This window comes from Macaca nemestrina, chromosome 16 (assembly GCF_043159975.1).
Source record: "Macaca nemestrina isolate mMacNem1 chromosome 16, mMacNem.hap1, whole genome shotgun sequence".
NCBI lineage: Eukaryota > Metazoa > Chordata > Mammalia > Primates > Cercopithecidae > Macaca > Macaca nemestrina.
This window is the reverse complement of record NC_092140.1, coordinates 97,477,047-97,499,113: the sequence shown is the minus strand read 5'-3', so window position 1 is coordinate 97,499,113 and position 22,067 is coordinate 97,477,047. Positions and strand designations below refer to the sequence as shown.

The window sequence follows — 22,067 nt, the reverse complement described above, 5'->3', positions numbered from 1 at the left end:
CTCTTGCTTGAGGAATGCCTTAATACCAAGAACCTAGAACAACTTGCTGAGTGGAGCTGAGCCGGAGAGAATCCCCAGCTTAAAGGCAACTGGGGTTGGTTAGGGTTCGAGGAGGGGAGATTACTCAGACGTTGACTGAGGCTCCTGCATGCCCAGATGGCTGCCCTACATCTGCTAATCAGAACACCACAGACACACACACGCACACACGCACACACACACACACACGTGGACCTGGCAACAGGCTATCATGAATTTCTTAGTGGAGAAGGTGAAGAAGCCATTGGGGAGCTGCAGCCAGGGCCTGTCTGCTGGTTTTTAGTTACAGCCTTCCTGTACTCACGGGGACAGGGGTATGGAACCGGGATGGGATAGCTGTTTCATTTTTTAAGCTGTTAGCTTGTAACAATTTTAAACTCAACAACCAAAACAGAAATCTCTCATATAGAGTTTCCTTGGATTGTTTGCTGGTGGTTAGGGAGCATCACAGCGGCTTGAGTGGACGTGTGCAGCTGGCATTGGGGAGGTGGCATTTATAGGAGTCTGGTGTTCCTGACTCTCTTCTCTGTGCCTGTCATGACTTCTTGTGGTCTCTTACTTTGCAGGCGTCTCTCACGTGCCCTATTGTATTTGGAAAATGGGGGACGTAAGGTCATTCCTGGGTATTTGATATTCTTCTTTAGCTTTTGTAAATGGGCCTTCTTCTAATTGGTTGTATATATTCTATATGTTGGTTGAATTACATATAACCAATAATTGATATATAGAAAGCTATTCTAAAATGTAATGTTACCAAGCATTTTTCAAACTCTTATTAATTATAACCTTGTTTTGTGGTTATTTTCCTTGGATTTTCTAGATAGATGGTCATATCATCTGCTAAATAAGTACATAAATCAATAAATTTAAAATAAATTATTTTAATTTAATTTAAAATAAATGGTTAGATGAACGAATAGTTAAAATAAAAAATGATTACTTTGGTCTCGTTATTTCTATTTTTTATCAGTTAGACTAGATAGAAGGAGAAGAGACTGTTTATCCGTTGAGAGATTTTAAAAACAAGATTAGTGTATTTCAGCCAAATGTACTTCCCTTGTCCCAGAGAGGATAGGCTATATGATCTCTGAGGTCCTCTCCTTGTTAGTCTTTTTACTGTGTTTACTGTAGACCCATTGTACCAGTATATTCAGTTCCCATAGAAAAACAAAACAGTGTCTTCCCACAGTCACTATAGGTGAGTCAGCAGTGTATGTGATTAGGGCCAAACGAGTGTTGATGACTGCCTGATACTGACTTTAGAAAGTTTGACTCACCTTGCAGAAATGAAAAGCCAACATTGTGCGTTAGCATCTATGAAGACTGTAATGAGGCAAATACATTTGTCCAGAAACAGGCGGATATTGATACAGTGATTTTAAGTGCTTTCCCCAGAAGTACCATAGAGAAAGCAAGAAATATAGAGCCGTGGATTACAATAAATGATAATAAAACAGCAGAAGCAAATAATGCACACTTAATAGGGAAGTTTATTTTCCACACTTCATCAGATTGCTACTGCAAAGTACTAGTCTAAAAACTTAATATGAACACCGTCTCTGTAAATATGGGAGAAGTAATCTTAAATCATCCAGAATTAATTATCTTTGTACTAAGCTGTTTAACATTACTCATTGAAAATAGCTTCTCAAGACAGGCAGTATTTTTCTGCACACAAATAATTGTGTTCTCAGGTTGGAAATGTTGCCACATATTAAACCAGACACATTTTTTGCTTCTAATTCTTATATTACTATCAGTTTATTTCAGGGGAAGTTAATTTGAGAATTGAAATCATGTAGCAGAATGATTTTGGTTGAAATTGATGTTTCTAAGCCTGATGCATTTTCTATTAGTGTTATCATTGGAAGTTTGTACAGTGAACATGCCAAACATTACATTTAGTTTTCTGAAAACTCTAGCAAGTATTCTTTTTTTTTTTTTTCAATCCACATTATATTACTTTAACTGACAGGTAGTAATTAGTTTTATATTGGGTGAGCTAATTTGCCACTACTAGCAGATTTTGAAGTTATTTTGGTATAAATACATTGTCCTCTACCCCCAAACTTTATACTGAAAATTCTCTGCTAAATTTTAGGATTTTAATTTTGATAATGGCCCAAGATATTGGAATAAAATATAAATGTGAGTTAGCATTAATATCTCAGTTTAGGGAATAGCAAAGCAGGAACGTGGCCTGCAACCACATTTCTCCAGGGTCAGCACTAGAGAGAGGCTAGGTGAGCCCTTGCCTCAGGCACAAAATTTAAGGGACACCAAGATAGTCAGTAATACAAATAAAAATTTTATGCAGTTTAGAAAATCAAGATTAATGCAAAAAATCTATAATGAACAAAATATCAAAATTTTAAAGGAAGACAGGATCAGTATTACTGATTTTTCCTTTTGTGTCAGGCTCCAGTTTGGTTGGGAACAGCACTGTTACTGATTCTATCTGTAATTAAAGTTTTAGTATTTCGTTCATCATGGATTTTTTTCCATTAATTTTGATTTCTTAAAAATATTGCATTAATATATTACTTATCTCGGAAGCATATCTGAATTATTGGAGTAAAGACATTCTGAAAAGTCTCTCCTGCACAACAACAATGAAAGCACTGGCAAAAATACCGAAATAAACTGTTTTAGAATGGTGGAAATTAATCAAGGGTTTATAACAATCTGAGGAATATTTATTCAAGAAAAAGATCTGAATCTCAGTAAGAACAGTGAACTTTGTGATTTTTAAACTTACTTTATTCCCATTCTTTCCTCTGCAGCTCCGTTGTAGCCCTCAAAACTAATAGCCTAAGCTAGGCGCAGTGGCTCACACCTGTAATCCTAGCACTTTGGGAGGCCGAGGCGGGCAGATCACCTGAGGTCAGGAGTTTGAGACCAGCCTGGCCAATGTGGTGAAACCCCATCTCTACTAAAAGTACAAAAAAAAAAAATTAGCTGGGCATGGTGATGTGTGCATGTAATCCCAGCTACTTGGGAGGCTGAGGCAGGAGAATCACTTGAACCTGGGAGATGGAGGTTGCAGTGAGCTGAGATGGCACTACTGCACTCCAGCCTGGGTGACAGAGCAGGACTCCGTCTAAAAAACAAACAAACAAACCAAAAACAACAACTAATAGCCTAGAAGCCACTGAAAGGGACAAAACAGGTTTAGAGCCCTCCAAGATCCCAGTCTCAGAAAATTGTCACTATATGATTGCTCTAGAAGCTTGCTCAAAATCTCCATTCTCAGAGCTTGTTTTGCAGAGCCCTAGGGCATCTGTGGAAAACAATCAGCAGTAATTGTTTAATCTCTCAGCTGCCTGAGGCAGTGACACCAGTTGGGGTTAACCAAAAAACTTAAAAGGAAAAATTGGGAAAGGAGATATCTATGGGGGCTTTAAAAAAAAAAAAAAAAAAGGAGATATGTATGGGGGCTTTAAAAACCTCTGATGTAGTCTTTGGAATCCAGAAGGCCCATATCTGTATGTCCAAGAAATACTTAAGAAGGCCTTAATCTGTCATCTCAGACTAACAATGAGGCTTTGCATAAGTAAAGTAGGAAGAGAAGACTAAGAGTTGTAAACTACCTCCTGGAGTGTTGAAAGCATGTACCCCACCCCCCAACACACACAATCCCTCAGCAAGGGCTGTGATATGTATTGGTTCAAGACAGAAATCTCTCTCCCATCATTAGCTGACCACTGAAGCTAGACTTCAGCAGCTGAACATGGTAAAGAAAGTAGACTTTACGTAATTTGGGAAATAGCAATAGAAACAATAATAGCAACAAATATAACAACAAATCTTTATGCAGTGTGGAATCTTATTTCTAGAGTTGCCATATTTTTTTAAATCCAGTTTTCAACATAAAATTTCCACACACACACAAGCAGTAGCATATGGGCCATAACAGGAAAAACAAAAGTATCCCTGAGAAAGTCCAGATACTGGACTTATTAGACAAACATTTTAAATTTGCTATTATGAATGTGTTCAAAGAGCTAAAGGAAACCTTGTCTGAAGAATTAAAGTAGGAAAATGGTGTCTCATCAAATAGAGAATATCAGTAAAGAGGGGGAAATTATTAAAAAAGGAATAAAATAGAAATGAAATTGAAAAGTACAGTGATTGAAATGAAAAAAATTTATTTGAGATGCTCATCGGCAGTTTTGAATTAGCAGAAGAAAGAATCAGCAAACTTGAAAATAAATCAATTGAAATTATATACTATGAGGAACAGAAAGTCAAAAGAATGCAGAGAAATGAACAGAACATCAGATTTGTGGGATACCATTATGAATACTAACATATATGTAATTGAAATCTCAAAAGGAGAGGAATGAGAGAAAGGGGACAGAAAGACTACTTGATGAAATAATGGACAAAAACTCAAGCAGCAAGAGAGAAGTGAGTAATCATGTACAGAGGATCTTCAATAAGATTAGCAGCTGACTTCTCATCAGAAACTGGAGGCTAGAAGATAGTGGAATGATGTATTCAAAATGCTGAAAGACAAAAAATTGTCAATTAAGAATTCTATGCCCAGCAAAACTATTATTCAAAAAAGAATGAAAGATTAAGATGTCTCAGAAAAACAAAAGCAGAGAATTTGTCACTAGCAGACTGCCCCTACAAGAAATATTAAAGGTAATCTTTCAGTTCGTAACTAAAGGACACAAGTCAGTAACACAAATCCACAGGAAGAAATAAAGAGTAGCAGTAAAGGTAATTGTATAGGTAAATATAAAAGAGTACAAACCACTAAGAAAATAACTAAAAAATGTATAGTAAAAGAAACAGAATGAAAATGAGACACTGAAAAATGTGTATTTAACATTGAAGAGGGCAGTAATGGAGGAACAAAAAGACGTCAGACATAACAGACAACAAATAGCAAAATGGCAGACGTAAAATCCTGCCATTTTTAGTTTTTACTTTAAATGTAAATGGACTAAACAGTCTAGTCAAAAGGCATGGATTGGCAGAATTAATAAACATGAAATAAACATGACTCAACTATATGCCATTCACCAGACTCACTTTATACATGAAGACACAAATACTGTGAAAGTAAAAGAATAGAATAAGATATAACATGAACATAGTAATAAAAGGAGAGCTGGAATGGCTATACGGATATGAAGTGAAATAAATTGTAAGTTGAAAATTATTACAGAAGACAAGGTCATTACCTGTTGTTGAAGGGATCAGTTTCTCAGGAAGTCAATTTGAACATACATGTATTTAACAATAGATCCCCTAAATATGTGAAGCAGAAACAGAATTGGAAGAAGAAATAGAAAATTCAACAATAATATTTGGAGATTTCAGTACACATTTTCTTTCTTTCTTTTTTTTTTTTTTTTGAGACAGAGTCTCGCTCTGTTGCCCAGGCTGGAGTGCAGTGGTGCCATCTTGGCTCACTGCAACCTCCGCCTCCTGAGTTCAAGTGATTTTCCTGCCTCAGCCTCCCAAGTAGCTGAGACTACAGGTTCATGCCACCATGCCTGGCTATTTTTTTAAATATATTTTTTAGTAGAGACAGGCTTTCACTATGTTGGCCAGGCTTGTCTCAAACTCCTGAACTCAGGTGATCTGCCTGCCTCCACCTCCCCAAGTGCTAGGATTACAGGTGTGAGCCACTGTGCCCGGCCTCAATACCTCATTTTCAATAATGGGTTGAAACTGAGAAGATCTTATTTTTTGCTGAAGATCAGCAAGGAAATAAAAGGCTTGAGCAACTTTATAAGCCAACTGGAATTAACAAACACCTAAAGAACACTTCACCCAATGGTAGCAGAATACACATTGTCTTAAATGTCTCTAGAAAATTCTTTAAAATAGACTATGTCACAGAACAAGTTTTAATGAATTTAAAAGGGCCGAAATAATACAGAATATGTTCTCTGACCACAATGGAATGATATTAGAAATCAAGAATAGAAGGAAATTTCAGAAATACAGAAAATGTGGAAATTAACACACTACTAGTGGGTTACAGAAGAAATCGGAAGGCAAGTTAGAAAATAGTTTAGGAAGAATGAAAACAAAAACATAACACAATAAAACTTCTAAAATGCAACTAAATCAATAGTTAGAGGGATTTTATCTATTAATAACTATATTAACAAAAGAAGAAAGATCTCAAACCAACAACCTAAATTTTCACCTTAATAATGTAAAGAAAGAGCAAACTAAGTAAACTAAATATATATTTATATGTAATATGACATAATATATTAAAATTGTATATATTTAAAATTATATATTTATAGATATATAAATAATAAACTGAATATAAACTAAATATAGTAAGGACTAGAACAGAAGTAAATGAAATAGAGAATAGAAAAACAATAGAAAAAATCAATAAAAACAAAAAGTTGTCTTTTGAAAAGATCAAAAAATTGACAAATCTTTAACTAATAGAAAAAGAGAGAAGACTCAGTTATTAAAATCAAAATAAAAGAAGGAGAATCACTACCATTTTAGAGAAATTAAGAGCATTGTGAATACATTTATTTCAACAAATTATATAAACTGAATGAAATGGGTAAATTCCCAGGAAGACATATACTACCAAACTGACTCAAGAAGAAGGGGCAGATCTGAAGTGACCTATAACGAGAAAGGAGATTGAATTAGTAATCAAACATTTTTCCACGAAGAAAAGCGCAGACTGGGATGGCTTCACTGGTAAATTCTACCAAATGGTTAAAGAATTAACAACAGTTTTGCATAATGTTTTTCGAGAAGATAGACAAGGAGGGAACATTCTTGGCTCATTCTTTGAGGCCAGTAGTACTTTGACACAAAAGCCAAAGACATCACGAGAAAAATATCAGCTGTTATTCTGTATGAATATAGATACAAAAATCTGCGAGGAAATACTACCAAACAAATCAGCAGTGTATAAAAAGGATTGTATACCATGACTAAGTGGGATTTATCTGAGGAGGGCAATGCTGGTTTAACATCTGAAAATCAATCAATTTAATATACCATATTAATATAATAAAGTACAAAAACCTCATAATCATTTGAATAGAAACAGAAAAAAAAAGCCACTTGACAAATTCAAACAGCACTTCATGATAAAAATACAAAACTAGGAATGGAAGGGAAATTCCTCAACCTAATGAAGGGAATCTGTGAAAAACCCACAGCTAACATCGTACTTATGAAAGACTGTTTTCCTTTTAAAATAAGGAACAGGCAAGGATGTTTACTGTTTTCACTTTTATTCAGCATAATACTGAACGTTCTAGCCAAGGCAGTGAGGCAAGGAACAGAAAGAAGAATCATCCGGATTGGAAAGGAAGAAGTAAGATTATCTCTTTGCAGATGATGTGATCTTGTATGTAGAAAATCCTGAGGACTCTATACACAGACTGTGAGAACTAAAAAACAAGTTCAGTAAGGTGGCCATATACAGGATTAATAAAAATCAGTTGTATTTCTATGCACTTACAATTGACAATGTGAAGATGAAAATTTCCGTTTGTAGTAGTATCAAAAACAATAAGATATTTAGGAACAAATTTACCAAAAGACATTCAGGACTTGTATATTAAAAACTGCAAAACATTGTTAAAAGAAATTAAAGGTAACGTACATAAATGAAAAGACATCCTGTGTTCATGGACTGGAAGACTTACTAAGGTGACAATGCTTCCCAAATTGATCTGCAGATTTAATGTAATCTCTATCAAAAACAGAGGTCTTTTCCTTCCAATAAATTGAAAAGCTAATCCTCAAATTGATATGGAAATGCAAAGGACCCAGAATAGTCAATGTAATCCTGAAAAAGCAGAACAAAGTTGAAGGAATCACATGTCCCAATTTCAAAACTATTTTAATATAAAACTAAGGTAAAGACAGCGTGATGCAGGCAAATTATATCCTTATAGATCAGTGGTATAAAACTGATCCATAAGGCCGAGAAGCAAACCCTTGCATTTTTTATGAATTGGTTTTCAAAAAGGTGACAAGATAATTCAATTCAAGAAAGGATGATCTTTTTAATAAATAGTGCTGGAATAACTAGTTGCCTATGTGTAAAAGAATGAAGTTGGATCCTGCTTCATACCATATACAAAATTAACTCAAAATGGATTATTGACTTAAATGTAAAATATAAAACAGTAAGTCTCAGGAATAAAAGTAAGAGTGAACCTTCATGATCTTGGATTAGGCAATATTTTCTTATATGTAACACCAAAAGCAGGAGTGATGAATATATAGGTTAGTCTTCATAAAAATTATAAAATTGTTTCCTTCAGAGGATATCATCAAGAAAAAGACAACCCAAAGAATGAGATTAAATTTTTGCAAATTACACATCTAATAAGGATCTTCTATCCAGAATATATACAAATGATTTCACTCAACAGTATAACTTTTGGGGGATGATAAAGACAAATAACCCAATTAAAAATTCAACAAAGGATTTGAATTGACATTTCTCCAAAGAAGATACACAGGTGGCCAATAAGCATATGGAAAGGCAGTCCACATTAGTCATTAGGGAAATGCAAATTAAAACCACGATAATATATCACTACACATCTACTAAGATGGCTAAAATTAAAAAGACAAAATTAAGTGTTGGTGAAGATGTGGAAATGTTGGAGCCCTGATACCTGCTGGTGGGACTGTGAAATGGTACAGCTGTTTTGGGAAACAGTTGATAGTTACTCAGATTATAGGCATAGAGTAACAACATGACCCAGAAACTCTATTCCTAAGTGTATACTCAAGAGAATTGAAAACTTACATCCATATAAAAACTGGCACATGAATGTGTACATAGTAGCCTTAAACTGGAAGCAATCCAAATGTCCATTAACTGATTAATAGATAAATAAGATGTGGTGTATTCATACAATAGAATATTATTCAGCCATAAAAAGCAATGAAGTACCGATTTCTGGTACAATATGGCCGAACTTTGAAAGCATTTTATTAATTGAAAGAAGCCAGACACAAAATACCACATGTTATATGATTCTGTTTATGTGAAGTGTTCAGAATAGGCAAATTCAAGTGACAGAATAGATTACTGGTTGTCAGGGGCTGGGCTAAGGAGGGCTGTGGAGTATCTGATAATGGTATGAGTTTCTTTGGGGGGTGATGAAAATGTTCTGGAATTTGATAGTGGCGATGCTTGCATGACCTTGTGAATATGATAAAAACCATTGAATTGCACCTTTTAAGATGATGAATTTTATGGTATCTGGGCTACATTATCAGTAAAGCCGTTATTTAATAAATTGTTTATCTTCATTTCTGAGAGTTTTAGTTCTCCCCAAGGCAGGTGCTCTGCCTTGTCCTGGTCCTGCTCAGATTTCAGTAAAATATCTAGATTGGAAGATAAGAAACCTGAGGAGTTACATGTGAAGTGCCAGCAGCTATAGTAGACTAGAAGCTTAGTGGCTCGGTGGAACTCTGAAAGCAATATTCTCTGAGCTTTAGGTGTCGGGACAAACTCTGTGTGCTTAGCAGGGCCATGTTGTTCAGCACTGCAATACAGTCTTTGATGCTCTGGCTCTATGTCATTCAGAAAGGTTAAATTATGCTGAGCATCATGTTAATGGATTTATTAATAAGGAAGAGTTAAGGCATACTTTATAGGGTATATTTCTGTTCAATAGAAATATAACGTGAGCTGTATATGTAATTTTCTGTTTTTTAGTACCTGCATTTAAAAATCAAAAAGAAACGTGGAATTAATTTTAATATGTCTTATCTAACCTGAAATATTTAAAATATCATTTTTCATGTGGAAATATTTTACATTTTTTCATGTTGAATCCTCAAAATAATGTATTTCATACTTAGAGCACATCTCAGTTTAGGCTAGCCACATTTCAAGTGTTCATTGGCCACCCCTTGCTGAGTGGCTACTGTCTTGACAATGTTAAGAGTGATTTTCATGAAAGTGGATGCAGAGCTTTCAGAGACGCAGCATGGTATACTGGTTTTGAGTTGGATCCAGATTCAGATTCTGGCTTTGGCTCTAGCGCTGCATTTATTTATTCTTAAAATATTTACTGACATCTGTTCTCAAAAATCATAGTCTATTTCTACATAGGGTCAGGCATATGAATACTGGAGAGAAGTATCATCTTTTATTGTGCTAATTATTGCAAGACCCAAGGAAGGCAGTGGTCATTTCTAGCTAGGAAAGAGTTGATGGTGTTCAGGAAGGGCTTTGCAAAGAGGAGAGGTCTGAGCTCCATCTTGGAAGAGGAGGTAGATGAGAGCAGAGGCGTTCTAGGAGGAGGCAGGAGCAAGGGCAGTGAGGAGGCTTGCAACAGCACTGCCCAGGCGATTGCTTATAGCTTGGTTCACATGGAGCAGGAATGGTTGGTTGAAAGGGTGGTGTGGCTGAGCTGGAGTTGAGGGCCATGTTATTCCAGGGCACCTGCAAGAGGCTTTAGAATGCATTCCTTTTTTCTTTTTTCTTTTTTTTTTTTTTTAATCTGAGTTCAAGATTTATTATCAAGCTACATTAATCAGGACAGTGTGGTATTTATGCTAAGTTGTTAAGTTATACAAATAGATTAATGGAATTGACTATGAACTGGAATTAGATCCATACATATACAGTCAATTTATATACAATGCATTTCATATTAGACAGTGAACACCCATAGAAGAGCTTCAAGAAGTAAGTGATGAGGTGGGATTTGATCTTTCTTGCGTTGTTACCTTGGGCAAGTTATTGAGCTTTCAGATCTGCTCCCTTAGTCTCCTGTTCTGCAACATTGGGTTATTGAAATCTACTCAGGCTGTTGCTATGAAGATTAAGTGAACTAGTATATGAAGCATACCTGATGGTCCAGCTCAGACTCCTGCTGAATCGAGAGACTGCTTCTCTGGTAGTGTCCATCTGTTGCCCTAGCTCCTGTTCTTCAATGTAGTTGTGCTGCAGCAGTACCCAGGGAAAGCTTTCAAGAATATAAATCGTTGGAGCACAACAATCAGCCTCAGGGTGGTGTCCAGGAATCTATGTTTAACAAATCTATGTTTAACAAATTCTCTCCGTGGTTATTATGCAGCCACCTGTTTTGGGTTTGCATACCAATGTGTAGAGTTCACGTCCTCAACTCTCGTCTAGGACTCTGGGCCATTCGGTAACATCAGCTCTTTCTGCCTCTTACATCAGCTTCCATGTACTGTTTCCTGGCCGATGGTCTTGTAGACCCTAGTCTGATCACAGTGGTAATTACCAGTGGCCTCAGGCTACTCTGTTTCATGTTGCCCAGTTGGTTCTTAGGTTGCTCTTCATAGATTGGCCTCATTGAAATGGTACCTGACATCTTCTACACATGTATGTATCTACTTCACAGACCTTAGCCAGTACTCCTTAATTTTGTTCACACTCTTTTTTAATTTCCGTGTTAACATAAAGTCACTTTCTAACTCCATTCCACAACCTGAAGTATAATTCCAACTGGTCTATTAATTCAGAGCTGTTCTATTTGCAGCTCTTTATCTATGACCGTACCTATAATAATAATAATGACAATTTTCTTTTCTTTTTTTTTCTGTTACAATTAGTACTATCACTGCCATCATTGATACGTTTACCTTCAACCCTGTAGTGATCCACGGTAGATCCAAATATCTCTGTTTAAAGGGGAAAGTCGCTATTGGAACAACACAGAGTGCCTCTGAATGTCAGATTTACTTTGCTTGCATTTAATTTCATGGTCTTACGTGTTTTTAAGATTCTGATTGGACGTGAACAAAATGACAGGTTTCATCTAGCATATCAACTTTGACTTTGTCACCACCGTTCTGTGACCATGTCACAGAATGCTGATTTTAATCCTCCATTTTATCCTCACATAATTAATCTGAAAAATAGGGAATGAGAAATGGGTGGTACTAAAAAGAGATTAAAAAGTTTATTTGGCAGCTGGCTGCTCTTTCATGCAAAAACAAAACAATTTGTAGTAGGCTGCTGGTTTAATGGGTCTCCTGGTGGGAGGGAAAATTATTTAAACCCTTTTCTGTTCCTTCTTAGAAGAAAACGTCCTTTGGGAACTTGTGAATTTTCTACCTGGGGTACCCAAATGGCCTTGATTGCACTAGTTTTTACTCCCATTAGCGTTGTGCATGCTTTGAGTTTACGTTATTGTGGGGTGGTTGTGATGCTGTTGTGCTGGTGGTGGTAGTTGTGGGTAGGTACTAAAATAGATGGGTTACTACATTTATTACAAGACAGAAGTAAATGTTCACTTCATTGCCCCATGGACTTGGGCTTGGACCTGTGTGGGGTGCTGCTCCCTGGCCACGCCTGTCCTGAGCTAGTGGGCAGCTCTTCTGCACGCTTCCCTCTGCATCTTATTCCTGCATCCGTCTGCCCCCTGCATCTTGTCCCTCGCTTGCTCTTGCCTGCTTTCCCTTTCACCTGCGCCTGTTGGAGATCAGCATGCTCCGTCTCACCTTTTTGTCTTCCAGCCCTCAGCTTTTCTTTCTGTCACATCTATGCTCTTGGAAAAGAGTCTTATGTTGCAAGGGGGAAGTCGAGGGGGTTGGAAGTAAACGGGGGACTGGGTGGGAAGAAATAATTGAAAAGATACACATAAGCCCTTCCAAATGCTGGAGGTCATTCCTTTCCTTTCTTATGTTTTAGATACCATTGATGGTAAATTAGAATGGAATCAGTTACTCATACCCAGACCATTGATGTTACTCAGAAAAATGATGTATGTTGAGCAACAGGTAGTTTAGAAAATGTAGTTGTTTCATAATCACCGGGGTTTTCAATCCTGTTTATTTTTTTTTGTTTGTAAAATTATGAAATTGCCATGTGTATAGGTAAAAAATGGTTGAATAATCAGCAATTTTGTATAAGTCAACCTACTAATAGCAGCCATTCTGTGGTATATATGCCAGTAACATTTGGGAGGAAAATTTGTCTCTTTTCTACCACTAGTAACTAGTCTTCCTGTTGGACAATTTAGAGAAGAGAGTTATTTGCTGATTTTTTGAATTAAAGTTTTCTTAACGATTTAATTAATATTAATGTTAATATTGTGTGTAGGATTCATAGTTCCTCTGTTTTTTTATTGCTTCTGAATTAGAAGAAAATAAGCATGACAGTATAAATTTGGTGCATAATATGAAAATTAAGATCTATAAAATGGACATGATTGTTCATATATCAGAGGTATTCTTCCCTTGACAAAAGCTCTGTCTTAAGTCCTTAAGATACTTCATTTATATGGTGTATTTAAGAATCAGTTTGCAGATCATTAACTACTTGAGGGATTAATATAGACAGAAAATTGAAGTCATGTAATCCACTGAGGATTAATCTGAAAATAAGATTAAGTATCTCTAAAATCCTACACTCAGCTAATGGAAGAAATGGTGAGTTGATGAAGCAACTCCAATTATGAAGAGTCTGTGGTATAATTATTGCATAGATTCAGGGACTTCTGAACTAAGTTTATGTTTTGGTGAGAAGACCTATTATAATGAAATTACTGTTTATGCCTTCCTGAATCTTTCTCCTTCTAAATTTTCCTATATCTTTTTCTTTTTAAGGTTTCCACAGCTGGATTGTTTACTAGGGCCCATTGTCACCAATGGCAGTAAAACTCATTTTCTGGCGAGCAGGGTGAGTTCATGTGGATTTCTACCTGATTTATTATTCCATTCGATTTGGGCTTGTGATTGTCTCTCAAATATTGTTTACTTCCTGATACTCAAGGTAAATAGCTGGTGGTAGTTTTTTTTTTTTTTTTTTTTTTAAATAAGTGATATTATTAATGAAACAAGTCAATGAAAATAAATTATATGAAAGCTTAATTTTTTTTTTTTAAGCTGTGAGGAATCTAGTTACATATTGACTGAGTTCAAGTAACGTGTTAGTGATTTTAAATTTGTAGGGTGTGTTTAGAGTTGACACCTCTTAATAGCAATTGATCTTCTGTAACAAAGGGTCATGTTAGCATGTGTTTAGTAATATTAATGGACAGACATAGGACATGAGCTTTAAGTAGGGGATGTGCTTGATAACTGAAGTTACTGAGGGAAGAAGACCAGATTGGGAGGAAAAAAGTGAATGCAGTGCAAACAGTCCATTAAACTAAGAGCAGAAGCTTTAGTGAACAGCCAAGACCACAGAAAGCTTAAAACGTTTGAGGGAAGCTTTTCTGAAGGCTGCTGCTAGCCCATATGGTGCTTTGTGCAAATTAGACCAAAGCACCCCTCTGTAAGACATTTCACTTCCATCTGATGGGAAATTATTCAGCTATACTGATTTTTAGTACAAGACATTTTATTGCCATGTGCTAGAAAATTGTAATATAAATAATCAAATTACCCATCTTTAAATCATCAAAGTGTTAATAAAAATACGAACAGCTTTTAAACGAGTAGAGAGATGCTTGCGATGAGACTGATGCCTCCTTAAACATGGTGCTCTTCCACAGTGCGCAACCTGAGCAACTGGCAGGTTGGCTCTGCCTTGTTGGGATTCAACTCATGATAGACTCTAAGGAAGGAACACTTTTTATTAAGGTCTAGTCATAGGGGACAGAGGATAGAAACAAGAGTTTGAGGTTTGGCTTTGACTAGAAACTTGAGTGGCTTGAAAGAAACTTATCGGAAGCACAGTAGCTATAGGTTTGGGGTCCCAAAGGGTTAGCCTGAACTTTCTAGGGCTAAAACTAGGAAAGAAACACCTAAACTGTGCTTTAAACTAAATTTATGACTGAGTTGCTACCATGTGGTGATTTATAGTATGTGCTTTCGGATTCGCCCTACTTTAATCATGAAAGCTTCATTCTATAGATCACCACCTGTGTGGTGTCCTTGTTCTCAAAGATGATTTAAACTTGGACTGTTTTTCTCCGTAAAAGAGATTTGCTTTCAGAATGTTGAGTACATTCATAATGGATGGTTCTTCATTACTTACAAATTTTTGTAAATAATCTTCTGATGAAACAAAAAGCTATGATGTTGCTGTTAGGTGTATTTGATAGATGTTGGTTGACAAATACAGGCTAAGTAGGATGTGGCAATACTTTGGGGCCAGATTTAGGGGCTGCAGGTGGAGTATGTGACTGGTGATTGAAAAGTTAATGAGGAAATTGGAACAGATATGGGGAAAAGTCATATGCAGTGCAGGTAGGTGGATGTGGCAGTCATGGTAGTTGGAGTCATGGTGAAAGTGGTGGAGGTTGTGGGGTGGTGAGGATGGTGGTGGCTGCTGGAGTGGCTGGATCGTTGGTAGTGGAGGGCTGGCAGCTGCCCCTGTGGCGCTGAAGACACATAAGAAGGAAGAGATGACAGATGGAAAAGATGCCAGGCTGTGGACACAAATTATGTGGCCTAAGTAATAGCTTTTGGTTTCTTGGGTGCTGGAGACAAATTGACCAGAGGGATATTCAAGGGGCCCTCTCTTTGTGGGATGAAAAGTTCGTTCTTTTTTTTTTTTTTTCTTTTTTTGATGTGGAATCTCACTCTGTCACCCAGGTTGGAGTGCAGTGGTACAATCTCGGCTCACTGCAACCTCCACCTCCCAGGTTCAAGTGATTCTCCTGCCTTAGCCTCCCGAATAGCTGGGATTACAGATGCGTGCCACCACGCCCAGCTAATTTTTGTATTTTTAGTAGAGATGAGGTTTCACTAGGTTGGCCAGGATGGCCTTGATCCCTGACCTCATGATCTGCCTGCCTCAGCCTCCCAAACTGCTGGGATTACAGGCGTGAGCCACCGTGCCCGGCCAAAGTTTGTTTTCTTATTGTATCGTTTATCCCCTTCTCCCCCATTCCCCTCTATGTATATAGTGGAGGATTTGATACTCTGAATACAGAAGCACAGAAACGTGATCGACTACAAAAACCATTCATTCAAAAACCATTTTTGCCCCGGTGTTATTTACATCTAAAACGACCTCCCCTCTGCTCCCTCAACACACAAATGATCTATGTTTCGAAGAAAGAAATGTAGATTTTTTTTTTTTTAATGAGTGGAGGAGGCAGAAGGAAAAAGGGAAACTAGATAAAGAAGGCTTAGATCAATTAATTCCTCCCACCCCTACAGTTGTTTAGCTGTCTGTTCTACTTTGTGGATATTATCCTTGCCTGTGGAACACCAAGGGGAGTGAGAATATGAAGGCACTTTGGATCTGATGTTTGGCACCTGTGATACTGAGCTAATAATTTTGTGTTTCATGTTTCCTTATCTTTCAGTAGAGAGAATGATATTCCTTATTAGAAAACACAGAGGGAATATTTGTGAAAACACTGGCTTAATGAATATTAAAATGAAACAGAATGATAGGTTTGATGATGATCTGGTATTCTCACTGTCCTGAATCGTCATGATTTTTGGATTGAAATAATTTGTGATTGCATGGTCCAAATAGTTGTCCTCATTCTTTTAAAGAGGAGATCGTTTATGGTGATTCTGTAAAGATGTATATACTCTGCAGCAAGAGAGATTTAGGATAGCACAGCTTTTGAAAGAAGGGAGTTAGTGGGTTATCCTGCAGTGGATGTTAGATTAGGTATAGAGCACCACGTGCTTGATGCGTGCTTAATGGGACAGAATGACTTTACCCTGTGCAGGTGCTAGTAACAGCCACGTACAGTGGGTGCTCCTAGTTCAGTACTGTGCTGAGCCCGGAACCCCATCTGGGGAGGTGCTGCCATGGCTCTCGTTTTACAGCTCTGAGAGGTGAAGCGTGGAGCTACTGTTGTAGCCAGCATGCCCATTGCCACTAGGCTTTCTGGCCTCCTTGGAACCTGACTGGCTCCACTTTTTAATGTCTTTCTCATTTCTCAAATATTATGCATTTCAGACCAGCCCATCTCATCCCCCAGAGCTACTTTAAAATTGAGCAGATAATTCTATCATTAGAGGACACCAGCTGAACAAGGCCAGGGGAATCCTAGAACTAAATTTGTGCCACATAATGAGATGTGAGGGGATCGTTGGTTGCAGTTGGTTTCCTAGAGACCTTAGAGATTTCTGAAGGTTATTTTTTTTTTTAATTTATTTTTCTATCAAAGAAGGTCCTGTGATTCAGAAGTATCTAAATCATTGAAATACCTCAGATTTGGAGAATGTGAAGAAGCCCAGCAGTGTGCGCATCTTATTTTCTGCTTTAAAATTATCCTCAAGAATAGATTAGAAGCACCGGGGTCACAGAGTCTGTTTTTTGAGGCAGGGTAAGGTTAATCCTTTTCCTAATTCATCTTTTTCATTAGGCAGAAAACACAGGAGGAAAAAAAAAAGACCAAACACAGTTTAATATTTAAATTCATAGATCCAGAGCCCAGAATTTTAGTATGTTGGTTATTGGGATAAAAGGAGTGGTGGATTCAGTAAATGTCACATGAGCAGTTCTCTTAAGATGATAGAAACCATATAAGCTTCTTTGTTGTCCATTTTTAAATGGTGCATAAGACTGTGCAATTTTCCCTGAACCACTCTCTTGTATGTACTGTTACGTAGCTGCTGTAGCCAGGAATTAAACCTGTGATCTGTTTGATATGAGGCCAGATTTTATTAAACTAGGTCATCAGGGCACACACAGGGGGCTGGGTCATGCTGGCACTGTGTCATCTTTGGAAATTAACTGGGTAAGCATGCCAGTAGGCAAACGAAGTGGCTTTGCTCCTGCTATTAGAAGCAGATAGCAGGGAGCTGTGTAATATTTGAACATGCATCCAGTTAATGATGAATTACAATGGGAATCCTGGAAAACTTCCTGCAATACTCATATTATGTCAAAGGAGTTCATCATATTTGAAATTATCACAGGAATTACAGAATAATTCAAAATGAATGGGTAATTATTCAAGTGTTATGTGAGTTATTGCTTCAGCTTGCACATTCTTAATACAGTGATTTCTTCCCTCTCCTTGTAGAAGCACTGAGAACCTGAGCTGACATCAGCCATTTGGTCGCGATTTCCTGGGGCAGAAGCTGGGGAGTTTGCATAGGGAGATCATTTGTGTTCTTCTTTTGAAGGTTGAGTTTGGTTCTGTCTAGGAGATAGGAGAATGAATTAAATGACATTTAAAAAATGGCTTTTTAACATCTGCTTTTGCCTGAAAGGGATTTTGTATTTAATTATCTGTCATATTTATGTAGTTGTTACTCATTGTACTTAGCGTCCTGATTTTTAAAATGCTGCTTGTGTGTGTGTGTGTGTGTGTGTGTGTATTTAATGTTCAGTTGCTAATATGGGGATATTTCTCTGAGATGCCAGGATAGGAGAAAGGCCTTTTCAGAAGTCCTTGTCCACCCCACATGGCTTGGGAAGCAGCTTTGGCACATGGCGAGGGAGGAAGGGGTCTGCAGCATTTGTGTGCGTGTGTGTGTGTGTGTGTGTGTGTGAGAGAGAGAGAGAGAGAAAGAGAGACAGAGAGAGAGAGAGAGTTGGAGTCTCACTCTGTAGCCCAAGCTGGAGTGCAGTGGCACAATCTAGGCTTACTGCAACCTCCACCCCCTGGACTCAAGCAATTCTCATGCCTCAGCCTCCTGAGGAGCAGGGACTACAGGCGCACGCCACCACACCCAGCTAATTTTTTTTGTATTTTAGTAGAGACAGGGTTTCACCCATGTTGCCCAGGGTGGTCTCGAACTCCTGAGCTCAGGAGATCCACCCACCTTGGCTTTCCAAAGTGTTAGGATTACAGGCATGAGCCACTGTGCCTGGCCAGCATTTTCTTTTTTAAAATTTTAGTTTAATTTAGTTATTAATTTATTTTTTAGAGATAGGATTTCACCTTATCACCCAGGCTGGAGTATGATGGTGTGATCATAGCTTACTGTAATCTTGAATTCCTGAGCTCAAGCAATCCTCCCATCTCAGACTTTTGAAACTAAGACTGTAGGCAAGGGTCACCAGGCCTGGCCAATTTTTTTTTTTTTTAAATTAAATTTTTGTGGAGATGGGGTCTCGCTGTGTTGCTCAAGCTGATCTCAAACAACCATCCTTCTGCCTCCACCTCCCCAAGCACTGGGGTAACAGGCGTGAGCCACCGCTCCTGGCCAGCAACATTTTCTCATCTTTCTGCCGTAGATTCCACTTGTCACTAGAATGTAAACTTCGCAAGGGTAGGGATTTTTGTCTGTTTATTCACTACCATTTTCCTGACACTTTGACGAATAAACGCCTAACGTGCATTGAGCACTCAGGAAATGTTTCTAGAATGAATGAAGCAGCTTTGAATCTTGTATCTCTGGGAAGTAGAATTCTTTTTTTTTTTTCGTCTCGAAGGAAAACAAGATTTACTTAGTCTTTTGCTTATTCTTTCAGCAGCACAGAGTCATATCGAGAGATCAGGGTGATGGTCAATTATTTTATTTTATGTTTTTAGAATGATGTATGTTGAATGAAATGTCACTATGTAAGCAATGACCACTTTATAAGTAGTACAATTTCCTTCACCTTTTATTTTTTAGAAAATAATTGAAGTCACTTTTCTCTGTGACCAATCCTTCTTTTAGAGTGAGGATTAAAATGTTATTCTATCGTTCACCTGCCTGGAAGCAGTTATCATGCACATTTACACCAATGCCTGAAAGAAAATGGAATATTTCAGTACCACAGAGAGCTTCATATTCTTTAGACAGCCATCAACCATGACATTATGTGAGGAATTCCACATTCCTTAAAAAATATGCTGGAAATGATGTTATATTGCATTATCATTATATTGGTATTGTAACTTACATTTGCTATAATTTAGTTTATATAATAAATCTTAAATTGACTTATTTCTAAGTTATAATACAATAGGTAATTTCACAGTACTTGAAAAAAATCCAAATTAGTCAACTATTATAACACATAAAGCTAGGTATGAGTATTGAAGTATAAAAATATGTTCTATCTTTGACATTTGAGAAATGTTTACTATTTCAAATCGCTTTGAAATATAAAGAACTCTATAGGCCTGAATCAGGATAAATAGAATTAGAAGTCCGTAAGAGGGCATTAAAACGAAAGCAAATAGGATGTTTTTCTCATAGGATTAAAATAACATGCCCTATATACCCATGAAAGCCAATACTTTAAGTTATTTACATTCCAAACTGCTTACCTATGTTTAGGTATTTTAAGATTACTTCACTATATTACTATCTCTTTAACTTTTTAATTCTGTTTTATGTATGCATACTATTTTAGAAATAAAATATATTTAATTACTAAAAAAAAAAAAAGAAATTGGAAGAAAAAAAATCCTTTATGGTCAAAAAACTAAAGGAAGGACCAGCTTTGTGATAGAGGTCCCTGTTGTGTTCCGTCTCTGTTTGTTTTGTTTTTTAACCTAGACAACTTGCTATACATGTTGCTCAGAATAAGAGGGTACATAAGTCATCAGATAGCCACAAAGAAGGACGATGTAGACTTTGATGACACTCTGGGTCATATCTCAGCTCTGGCATTTTTTAGTGTGTGACTTTGCTTATGTTCCAGTTTCCTTACCTTAAAAGGGGATGGTACCTGGCTTGCAGCTCTGTAAGGATTACATGAAATGAGAAGGGAGAGCACTCAGTAATATAACAGTGCCTGCCACAGAGTGAATGTTGCTTCTCACTTCCAAATGAAGCCTCATTTAAGTCTCCTTTAAGAACCTGACATTACTAGACTTGCTAATTTAACTGCTTTGCTTAAAAACATATATGCAGTTTTTTTTTCTTAAAAAATATTTATTCCTCCTTCAGAATGGGGCATATTAAACAGAGTCCTGTAAGGAAGTAGAGCTGCTCGAGTTACAGCCTGGCACTGTTTATCATGTTTAGGCATTTACATAACTGCACTAATCTGAACTAGTTTGTTAATGAACGGACACTTCTTAAATATGGAACCCACGTGAGAGGCCACGGGGGAAATCTAAACTAAGTTTTTGAGGTCTCCCAATCCAGGGCAGCTCTCTCTTTGGAGTTTAAAGGAGTCGTCAGGTCTCTGTAATAACTGAAGAACATGAAAGAATTATATTGAAAACATTTGGCTAATTATAAATTCTAAAAGGCATTTCAGTTCACTCCAGCATTTTAACATCCACCAGGACATACAGATATACTTCTCGGTCCATCAAGTCAGAAGCTGTGTGTGGCTTTTAAATGTTTTCGTTGTAGTTTTCTTCTTTCCTCTTGAGGAGAAATTAAATTATCAGGGCAGGTTAATCTCCACAGACGATTATAGATGTGCAAATAATATGCCACTTACAGTGCATTTTTAATAGACTGCTTGTCAGAAGAACTCATGTTTTCTTCCGCTTCATGTAGAAGCAGTTCTTGTATATGCATTCAGAAAATAAAGTAGTCTTTCATTTAGTAAGGAAATGCACTCTTAACAAAACAATGAATCTTAATAGGAAGAGGGTATCAGGACTCATCTTCCCTCTCAAAGGCAAACATAACAAAATTGATAGTCTATGAAACTCCCTAGTGTCTCCTAGCTCCATGGCGATTTTTCATACCTCATGCATCCCTGTACCTTGCACCTTGTTATTTGTGAACAGACATTATTTCCTTACTGGGCCCTATGCTTCCTCAGTGGTGTATCCATGTCTTATTCGTTCCCAATGTTATTTGGCAAAGTGTCTTACACATAATGGGGATCCATAAACATTTGGTGAATCAATGAGGATTTTCTGAGCAAAGTGCGGAGGGCCAGATTCATTGTGGTTCTCGTAGTTTTAATTGGGGGTGAAGTGGAAGAGTTCATTTCCTCATTAGGTTCTGGCTGAGCCAGTGTGTTGTACTGTGTTTAGGATGGTAAGAGAAGCCTGCCAGAAAATCATCTAAGGTAATTTTTTTTTTTTGACAAAGTGGGAAGATATTCAAATAGGCATGAACAATATAGAGTTTCTGACAATAAAGTCAATATCACTTGAGGTTTTTTTTTGGCCCCTTTGATTCTTCTGGTTGGCTCTAGTGCAAATGAGAAGGTGGGGATGAGTGTGGAGTCTAAGTTTTTGCCTCCCAGATAGAGGGACACAGGGCATAGGAGCTCTGATTTTGGGTTCCTCAGTGTG

At 37.2% G+C, this 22,067-nt stretch overlaps 1 protein-coding gene across 13 annotated transcripts in view; it reads left to right on the top strand.

Annotated features, from left to right (window-relative positions):
• LOC105490184 (microtubule associated scaffold protein 2) overlaps nt 1–22,067 on the top strand; it is a 626,066-nt gene that overhangs the window by 5,434 nt on the left and 598,565 nt on the right. For all 13 annotated transcript variants that reach the window (XM_071081499.1, XM_071081501.1, XM_071081504.1 and 10 more), the window contains exon 2: nt 13,606–13,678. The gene's annotated coding sequence lies outside the window, so the exon portion shown is untranslated. The remainder of the gene's footprint in view (nt 1–13,605; nt 13,679–22,067) is intronic.